Source organism: Gymnoscopelus braueri (assembly GCF_963280865.1).
Source record: "Gymnoscopelus braueri genome assembly, chromosome: 12".
Taxonomy (NCBI): domain Eukaryota; kingdom Metazoa; phylum Chordata; class Actinopteri; order Myctophiformes; family Myctophidae; genus Gymnoscopelus; species Gymnoscopelus braueri.
In genome coordinates this window covers 26,945,058-26,956,359 of record NC_137614.1, presented here as the reverse complement: position 1 = coordinate 26,956,359, position 11,302 = coordinate 26,945,058, and positions in this window count along the sequence as shown.

Here is an 11,302-nt window from a genome sequence, read left to right as displayed (position 1 = left end):
TAAAAAAAAACACTTGATTTAAAAATCTTTGATTATTAGGACAGCAACAAGAATCTTCAAGGGAACCAGCGATCAAAACATTTTGGACTAGAATGGTGGATACAAGAGCACTTTAGATACATTGAAAGCTGAACCTGTAGGAGAATGTAACCATCCACATTTCATATCATCCTCGTACACTTCTACAAACAGGCACCCGCTGAATATCCTCAGTACTGACATATACTGATGTGCAATGCGCTCTTGTAGTGGTTAAAGTCACCCAAGATTAAACAAAGGCATGGCAAATGGCGTCATCTGCACAAAGACAATGAGATGTTACATCCAGTGTCATGGCATTATGGTGGAGAATTTTCTACAAAGAATCGAACGATATCTGCTTGGAAATAGAGAAGGGTCTTAGCTGCCACATCAAAATGGAGAAAAAAAGCCATAGCATTTGAAGGCCTAAAGGCTTAAACTAATACAAAAAGTCTAATCACACCAGCAATCCCTGATGTTAATGAAGGTGTCACACATTGCACAAAGAAAGTTGTGCCTGGCAATCTTCCATTTTTCGGCTGCCTACACCAGTGACATTTCATCTCACATTCAAAGAGCGCAGAGGCCCCTTAATGAAATGCATAATTAACATATTCTAATTGTGCTGAGCACAGTGATGGTTTTGACAGAGCTCACTTTCCATGTCTAATTCAATGCTAATTTAATCTGTTCTTTTCCCGCCGACATGACCTTTCTTGATTGAGTTTCACCGCAAAGAATATTTTGATGGATTGATTTATCAACCTCTTGGAATGCAACAAAAGTGCCCGTTTCAGAGAGACGGATGGAGAGAAAAAAAGAAATAAATAAAACAAGATGAAGAAAATGAAGACAACAGAAAGAGCAGACACAATCAGGTGACTGAGTGGAAGAAGAAAAAAACAATTAAACTGAATTAAGTCAAGCGAGCTGAAACTGTGTCCAGTGATGCATTGTGGTATAAAACCTTGCCTCTGCGACACTTATCGTTTTGAATCCTGCAGGTCTAATGGCGTCATTTCCCAGTCACTTGCTGAACATTGCTTAAAGGACCATACCAGTCTAATTTTGACTTCTAGCCATTAGCAGAGATTGCCCCTGTCTTCAAAAAATGTTGTGTACATAAATGCATGCAGTGTTACATTGAATGAAAGAGTGAATGTTTAACCACTTAAACCCGACTTTGACAAAGATTCAAGATTTTATTGTTACATTACATCTTACATAGGAGTACACAAGAGTTACATTATTTTGGTTGAGTTCCTCAACATTGTGGCAGCTGTAATGATAACAAGTAGTTTTTTGTATGTTAAATAGTGAAAATTGCATGTAGCAACTCATAATGTAATAACCGTTCATATTAATGTAATAACCTAAATGTAATAAAAGCTCATCATGTAATAATGAGCTCATAATGTAATAACATCATGAGCGTAATAATGTATTTTTGTATGATGTAATAATGTGTTACATGAAAAGTTAATCATGTAAAAATGGCTGTTACATCGTAATAATCAGTATCAGTATCATGTCAGTACCATGGTCAGTACCATGGTCAGTATCATGTCAGTACCATGATCAGTACCATGTTCAGTACCATGGCCAGTATTATGGTCAGTATCATTGTCAGTATCATGTCAGTACCATGGTCAGTATCATGTCAGTATAATGGTCAGTAACATGTCAGCATCATGGTCAGTATTATGTCAGTATCATGTCAGAATCATGTCAGTATCATGGTCAATATCATGTCAGTATCATGGTCAGTATCATGGTCATTATTATGTCAGTATCATGTCAGTATAATGGTCAGTAACATGTCAGCATCATGGTCAGTATCATGTCAGAATCATGTCAGTATCATGGTCAATATCATGTCAGTATCATGTCAGTATCTATCATGTCAGAATCATGGTCAGTTTCATGTCAGTATCATGGTTAGTACATTATAAACTGTTATTACATTATGCGTTTAGGTTCATAATTTAATACATTATTACATTATCCAAAAATCAGTTATTGTCTTTACCAGGCAGAAGGAGTGGCCGAGACTTGTTTTGGCCCCTGACCGTCCGTTCGTGCATGTGTGTGTGTCCGTCCGTCGGTGTACAGCTAATATCCGGCATCGTTTGCCCAATCTACGTGAAACTGTGCACACACACCCCCTGGAGGCCAGAGCAGAACCTTGCCCAAAATGTTTCACATTGGCCTGTTATAGCGCCACCAGGAGGCCATTTATATTACTCCTACAGATTTTGTTCAAACATCACGCAAATCTCTATTGTCATGTGATCAAGACGAATCTGTCCAATTTTTCATACTCCATCCTGATTGTCTAAGATTGGCTTCCAAAGTTTGCAGGAGTGGCCCGTTTTGTATAAAATGCATCGAATCATGAAATGCCTCAAATCATGTCTGATTGCCGTGAAAATGTGCACGCACATCTCTACTAGGCCAAGTAGGAAATGCCAACCTACATTTTTTAAATCAACCTCATGGTGGCGCTATAACAGGCTGAAACATCACGCAAATCGGTACACATTATCTCCATAGTCATGTGATCAAAACGGATCTGTCCGATTTTTCATATTCCATCCTGATTGACTAAGATTGGCATCTAAAGTTTGCAGGAGTGGTCCGTTTTGAACAAAATGCCTCAAATAATTCCATTCTACTTTCTGATTGCCTTGAAACTTCACATTGGCCTGTTGTAGCACCACCAGGAGGCTGATTTTTGCAAAACACATTTTTGGATATTACTCCAACAGATTTTGTCCAAACATCACTCAAATCAGTACACATATTCATGTCAGACAGACCTGTCCGAATTTTCATATTTTTATCCTGATTGACTTCTACTACCTGGCCTGGTGGAGACATTACATTATGAGTTGCTACATAGCTGATCTAGCTACAACTACTACAACAAAAAGTATGTGTTTTAGAGATATTTGTCGGGACTCGAGACAGAGACACACGCTGCTTGAAATCGGGACAATCCGGGACGTCCGGTCACCCTACCAAGCCATTCTGCTGGCTTTACCTATAACATATGGATTCTGGAGGAAAGTCTAAGGTTTTCTGTATGACAGAAATAATTAAAAGAGACCTCATCTGTATAACAGATCTTCTTAATTAGAGTATTTGAGGCTAGTGCCTCTTGCCCACTCATATGGAGAAATTTCCTTTGTCTCAAAGTTGTAGGCCTAAGAAGGGCTAAAAAAGTATCAATTTGGGGAAACCATGATGATACTAGCAATCAATGGAGGAGTCTTTAAAACTGCACATTTTTTGCTTTGTGTACAATACTTTTGTTTGTGATCATTTATTTCCATTCTAAATGCCCATATCCATTTCATACATTCCATCAGATGTCAGATAAGATGACCCCCCCCCCCCTGCCCCCCCTTTATGCTGTTACAAATTGAAATGGTAATGACAGAAATTCCCTCCAATGGCTGATTCTAGGATATGTCCCAATCTGTGCCAAAACTAGGTAGTGAAATTAGGGGAGAAAGCTGGAGATGAGGAGGAATGTGGAGCTGTCAGTCAGTCAGTGGGAAAGGGGATTATGCAGAGCTCAGAGCAGTAATTGAACACCGTCGTGCCCGCCCTCATTTACATCTCTCCCTTCCGCTGGCTTTGATTGGCAGCTGTACATGAAATGCCACATCAGTTGAAAGTATGTTGTGAGCTGGCACTAACAATCCTGTGGCTCCAGGGAGACCTGCCATATTGTAATTTGGTTATCAGGCATGAAGGAAATAATTCTAAGTGCCAGGAAATGTGAGGCAGAATAAATGCTTCATTGCCGCAAGTTGCCCAGGGTGACAGTTCTTATTTAATGTACAAGAGCGTCCTGTTGCCTGTAGATTTGGGGAACAGGGGAGGGGAAGGGACTAGGTGGGTGGGTGAGTGAATGCTGGTGACGGTAGGGGTTACAAAGAATTTCTGAGTCTTTCTCTGAGATGAGGGATTTGAAACATTAGGCATAAATGTAATGCAAGTAGTGTACATTATTATTATAATTACTTTGCATTTTGGGATCCATTTGGAATTGTATCTAGACAATTTGAACAAATGTGCAATAGTATATTCTACTGTACATAAAATGCACTTGATTTCTTCAAATCAAATCTCAAGGCACATGCATGGGACTTACAGAACACAGTTTAAGGTCACATGGTGAGCTCCTATAAGAAAAGAAGTGATGCACTTCTGTGCGTGCTCTTGCATCATGCGGTTGACATGTTGTGAAAATGGGTCCTGATCGCAGCCACGTCTCTTAAGTAGCTCAGGCCTTATTTGTTTTGATGCACTGTTTTTGCATGGGGAGTCTTTTCTCTTGAGATGGAGCTGTCACATTGTAAAAAGGAGCCCCCGACGCTGGCAGCAGCCCCCAGGCAAAATGAAAACAAGTAAGTGGCATAGATAAATCATGCCAACCAACGTCTTGTTGATGAATCAAATAAGATCACAGCATCTCGGGATCACTGGGCTTAATGGAGGTCCCAATGGCAGCAGTGGGTGTGTTTATGAACATGGTGTATTTCAATAATTTTAGATAGATAGATAGATAGATAGATAGATAGATAGATAGATAGATAGATAGATAGATAGATAGATTTAAGAGAGACATTCACTCCTCTTTCACATAACTAAGCTAATTATTCATAAACTAATAGGGTTAAGACAGAGTGACCTCTGCCATCATCTCTCATATGAATGGAGTGACTGAGAGGCGTGATGGCTGACATTCCCTGGCAGAGTGTGGATCATTTGTCCGCAGGAACAGGGGCCGCTCAGTTCCAAATGCCATGGTGTGGGGTGCCCAGACAATGGACTCAATGCTGGGCTATTATCCCCTGTGTCAGCAGGGATTGGCCTCCCATTTGAAGAGGTCCGTTCGTCTGCATCCATGCCACTTTGAGGAACATCATTAGGTGGGCCTGTCAATTTCCAGCCTAGTGTTATCTGGAGGCTATAAATACCGTGCATCACTCTCCTCCTCATATTCCTTTTCCTACCTCATATCGTCCTCTTGCCTACCATCCAGACCATCAGAATGGTCTGCAGGGTGCCAAATGATCTCCGGATTGCTCCTCCATTTGTTTTTTAACAGATATGGACGAAATGGTCAAGTTGATAGGCCAATGATTAAACACCTACATTGGATTTACACCATTTATTATTATTATTATTATTATTATTTACAATTCTCCACATTGTACACAAAGATATTGTCGCTGTCGGGCAGAAAACTGTTACTTTTCAGTAAATGGAAAAAATAAATGGGTTCCAACAATATAGCTATTATTTATTCACAAGCTCAAATATTTATTAAAAAAAACACCACTTTCAACCAGGTGTCCCATATTGCACATTATAAGCAAAGATTGTCCACAGAAATTGTATCTACAAATTTCCATATGGAGATGCAAGGTTTCTGTCCGACAGTGACGATATACATCTGTCCACATTCAGCCCACTCACCCTCACCCCCCACCCCGACCCCAGAGACAAATAAACATACTGTATTCTAAGGCCAAGCTGGATCCATTGAAATTATGCTGAATAGATCAACAACAATATTGGTGTTTCAAGCAAGTAAATGATGCGTTGGATGGATGGTGATTCGTTATTACACAGTGAGGTTGCAGATGACATGCTGCCATGCTCAGCCAATGGCCAGATTGAATGAATGTCAGTTTGTCTGTCTGCCATGAGGCGTTAACTCCCATAATGGTGCCTGCTCTCTGTTGCTCCATTGTATGAATATTGATCCTGCTTAGGGTGAGCTAGGGAGCAGCCTGTTCATCTCTCTCTCTCTTACTGGACATAGTAACAGGCTGAATATCACAGTCATGTACGCATGATGCATCATTATAATGGAACATTGCAACATTTCAACGTGGCTCTGTGGATGAGGTGTTCATGTGAGCTTGAAAGATAACAAGTCAAAGGTATCATTAGCAAGATGAAGTCTCACAAGTTCCCAATAAGCAAATACAATATGTCCTTCCCCCTGGTGTAAACCATATTTCATCACATGGCCTTAAGCTCAGACATCAACACAGTGAATGACCTTAGTGTTCCTGAAGTGCCATGTTGGTGTTCGTGCAATCAGAGAGAGAGAGAGGGGGGGGGGGGGGTGAAATAGAAAGAAAGAAAGAAAGAAAGAAAGGAAGGAAAGAAGAGATTTATGTGTGGTGCCATTTTCTGACACAACTCTTACTCATGCTCTTGGCGTGTCTTTAAACCTCCCTTTGGCATTGCCAGACTAAGTTATGTGGATTGCCTGTGAAGATGGGATATCTTGGAAGCACTCAGACTGCCCCCTGAGAATTGGCCTGTAAACCGTCATTAGCAAGCATAGAAGGATAGTCTTTAAGATGTTAGATCCTGCTGATGTCCTACGTAACCCCCTCTATTCCCGATGACACACCAAACCATCTGAAATCATGTATAATTATGCTGAAGCAAATCTAATTTACCCCTTTTGAATACAAGGTTTTCTATACAAATGAATTATAGATTCTTAAACATAACAGGGCTGAGTACTGCATACAAAGGATATTTCTTCAATCCAATCTGTAACATCCTTAGCGTACTTCTGTTCCACAAAGAATGGAAAAGTTTTGTTGTCATGTCATTCCTTGGTTTGATTGGGTGAAGCTGAACAAAGAAATCCCAAAACAAAAAATAAACAAAACAAAAAACATGGCAATGTGTTATGCTTTGTTCCAACTTTTGTGAGGCTATGGACTTCAAAAAAGATTGCACTGACTCCTGATGCAGCCATGCCAGGGCAGAATTTCATATTTAGCTTTGACATATTTGACAATTGGGGGAGAGAGGCAACCTTCACAACTTTGAAGTGCACATAAAACTTAGATCAATTGAATTCTGAAAGGTGGAAAGTGAAGTCACCATAGTCCTATACCTGCCTAAATCAACATTTCAAAGTCCTCATGGAGCCAATGACTTTTGTGGCGGATCACAGAGGAGTGGATTGGCATGACATCATTTACACAGTTTAGAGAGATAGGCAGTCTCTCCTGGAAAGGTAAGATACCCATTACCAGGCTTAGATAAAAACCTTTCTTCTCCCACACGTCAATGCAAAAGATGAAAAGTAAATACCCAGACGCATCATGATCAATTGAAATGTTATGTGTGTACTAATACGTCATAACTGAACAAGACTTAGAAGGAGCCAAGAATAGGAAGGAAGTAGCCGTTTCAAGAGGAAAACGTAATTTTCTGACACGTGCTGTACACGTGGTCACAAAAGTGGATGAAGGCTTTAAAATTTAGAAAGAGAGAGACTGTTTGAGTGACTCCTTGAGCGAGCCAGAGCTGTGGACCTGTCAGTTGATTAGTCTTCTTGATTACCATTTATAAGGGGCCCCATCGCTCTATTATTTGCATTCCTATTTAGCCACGATTTTGCAGAGGGCACACCGTGATTAAACTTGTCACTAGGCCTGATTGACAGGGTCAAATCTTCACATTCCACCCTGCTGAAACGAGAAAAACGAAAGTAAAACCCTGAATGTGTCAGCTTCCTTTTCCTTTCTCTGTCGCACCAAGCTTAAGCTGAGCAAACCCTCTCTCTCTCGCTCTCTCTCTCTCTCTCTCTCCCTCTGACTGTCTTGTCATCTCAGATAGGTCAGGAATGTTTTAATTTTAGGGATAGATTCTGCCTGTCAAGCAAGAGTGGATGGCCCGTAGTTCAGGAGATGAGATGTGAAGGGTGTAAAACAATAAAAAAAGAGAAAAGAAAGTGGGAGATGGGAGAGAACAAAGAGGAAAAGAGCTCACTTTATTGGACAGATTTAATTACACTGAATAGAGATTAAGGCAGGCAATCCACTGAGGTGTGAAATTAACCCTTGATTACTGATGAAGCTCTGAGCAGAGAGTCAGAAAACAACAGTTTAAAAGAAAAGAAAAAAGAGAAAAGAAAAGAAAGAGAAAATTAGATTGACCACTTGGTAAAGGTAATTAATTCAGAGATCACATTTTGACTGAATATCAGCAGGTAATGCTGACATGCATAAATGATTGGGGAAAAGGGGCTACATTATTTACTATGGTGAAAATGCTAACAGAGGGAGACTTGACATGATCTGAAATCTAGAAGCTTGCTTGCATCATAGATACTAACCTTTCTGTTAGACTGGGCATTTTTCCTGGGGGAAAGAGGGCTGTGGGAGAAAAAGAAGAAGAAGAAGAAGAAGAAGAAAACAATTAAATATTCAAAAATGAGGAGATGCAATATGGTCTCTGAATGTTCTCCGTACTCATTCTCATGAAATGTCAAATATCTCACTGCATCATCTGTGTTTCAGAGAAGGGTTTCCTGAGAGCCAATACGGATATTAAGTTTAAAAAAGGGGGATGGGGGGAATAATAAATGTAATAAGCTGTAATAAGCATGAAACATTCAAAAAACATTTTTTTGGGCCATGAAAAATATCAACTGGTATGGGCTATAATGCAATCGTGTGCATTCATCTCACCATGGTCAGACATTTTCATCCAGTCATCGAGGAGGGTACGAGGATACCTCTCAGCTTAAACCTGATGTTCACAACTCAAAGGCACCAAATGCTCTACCCTGACAAGGGTAGCTGTTCGTATAATTAGCGGTAATTAATGAACAGAAAGTGAAGACTCGTTTGTATTTTAAATGATCTTAAATGATCCCATTAGCACTTGTCATACTCGTGTACACTAAACAGCATGAGTTCAATTAGATTTTTGTCATATTAAAGCGGTTTTATGATGCTACATTTGAAGTCTTCCAGTAATGTTCGTTCAAATTATCCAGTTGCAACAAACTGTACCACTCTCCCAGGCAATGAGCCTTTAGGCCTGCAGACTTAAATCTGCAGCATACTTCTTGCGGAAATGGCGTTCGGCAAGGTCATACGAATTAAATTGACATGAAATGCAGAGAAAACTGAAAAACGCATTCCCAGATGGCATCCTGTGTGATTGGTCAGAAATTCATATTCCATAGTAAATAGACAGGGTCGTCTTAAATAATGGAACATTCAGTATTCAAAGAGGAACCGCATCGAGTAAAACGGGTAGCATTATTCAAAATACGTTTTTGGTTTGTCGAAACCAAAGACGCTCTTTCCGGCCAAAATCGTTTTATAGCCTATTCGATACAGTTCACTGTGAGTGCTTAACATTCTATTATAGTTAAAGGAGTAGTTAAAGGAGTAGAGTAGTACCCAAAAAATGACTTATTTTCTATCTATTACACACCCCATGAAGCCTTGAATTCATGGCGATTTTTTAGTTTTTGTCAAAAATGTTATGACCGGGTCATCGGTCAATAGGAGACTCAGACTCTTTGAGTCTCCTACCAGAGAGACAAAAAAATCTATCTGTGTAATTGATAGAAAATACGATTTTTTTGGAGTGAACTACTCCTTTAAGATCCTGTTTATTCCGTATGGAATAAGAAGTTCTGAACAATCACACCCGATGTTCGCATTGGTGTCTGTGCAGTGATTTTGGCTAGTTAGAAAATCTTGAAGGTGCCAGAAGTGAGCCCTTTAAAGGTTCTATGACATTCATTTTCACTTTTTTTTTTTTTAATGTTTTTTGGGGGGTTTTATGACCTCAATTACACCCAAAAAATCTGAACTTTGAACATTCAGTGGATTTTCTGTGGTCTGGGGTTTTCTGAATAATTAGGCTGAAAAGTAATCTTAGCTTGGCCCTTGGGCAGTGAAGTCACAGCCGATTAATCCCGCCCACTCTCCTCCTCGCCCCTCCCCTCCCCTATCCTTTCCTTTGGGGGGGCGGAGCAGAGGCGATGATTGACAGGCAAAATCCCTCAACAGCGACACCCGCAGGCAAAGATTTCTTTTTTCATTGCAGTTGAAAAGGCTTTAGAAATGTGAGAGAAAAACACCTGCCATGGATCAATGGAGTGGAATTTTTTGTTAAAACCTTTTATACACATTTGAAGGACCATGACAAAGACTTTTAATGTGTGGTAAAACTGAACGTCATGAAACCTTTAAGCGGCTATCGCTTAGTGGGTAAAGAGGGTAGAGAGTCCGTCTGGTAATCAGAAGGTCATCAGTTCACCTACCGGCCCGGTTTATGAGTGTCACTGAGCAAGACACTTAACCCCTAACTGCTCCCCCTGAGCACTTATCATACCCATCTGAGTATAGCCATCAGCTGGGTGACGCTGAAAACTGAATTTTCCCCAAAGGACTAATAAAGTAATTACAAATAAAAGTGGGAAAAAAATCTTTGGAAAGGGAGTGTGTTCGTTTTTGACGCAATTACGTCATTTCAGAAAGTAGTATGGTCTGCTTTATATGCACGAGCAATTTTTTTTTGTATTTTGTCATTTGTATTTGGCTGGGACGAAAACAAATTAGATGTCATTGTATTAAGATACTTTCAAATCTTGTATTTTTTGTATTTTAAATACATAAAATAATTGTTAATATGTCATTTTATTCTCAAATTGATTCATTTTACACAGGTTTGTACTGTGGAATAAATACATTAAAAAAACACAATGTGCGATGTCACTTCTACTCTGCCTCTGATTGGCTTACCCACCCTCAGAACAAATTCAACCACAAATGAGAGGCAGAGTATAGGGCGGGTCTTGAGAAACACTAAATGCAGTATCACCTTGCCTCAACTAGTGATTGAAGCCTCGTGGAAATGTCCATATATGCATTAAAGACAGACCCATAAATGGTCAAACAAGCCTAATATTTGATTATTTGTGATGCTATGTGTCAGTATCCTGGTCAGTATTTTTTTCTTATTTTTTTCGTTTAGTTTGTTTAGAGTCTAGAGTTCGGGCCGCAACGCGGCCCTCACACTTACGTCGCACTGCCGACCCGACCAATATGTCTGAGTCATAGTGTTGGGGGCTTTGTCAGAGTAACCATTGTACCCATCTGTCTGTGCCCATAAATGGATATATTTGTATCTACAGTCCTTGTCCCTTTTATGCCCATATATGGAGATCCCTGATGTCATCGGTATATGCCCATGTATGGGCATTCCAATATATGGTGGTTGGTGAAATATAGCAAACAGTGATCAGAATATATGATTATTGGGTAGTTAGGCCCAAAACACTTTAGCCTATACCTATTACACCCTTAACTATGCTTGCATGACAGCATGCATATAATAAAATATGTACCCTGTCTACAACATGTCATTCCTGCTGCTGAATGGACAAGGGAGGAGGACAGAGAGGAGAAATAAAGTGCCATAA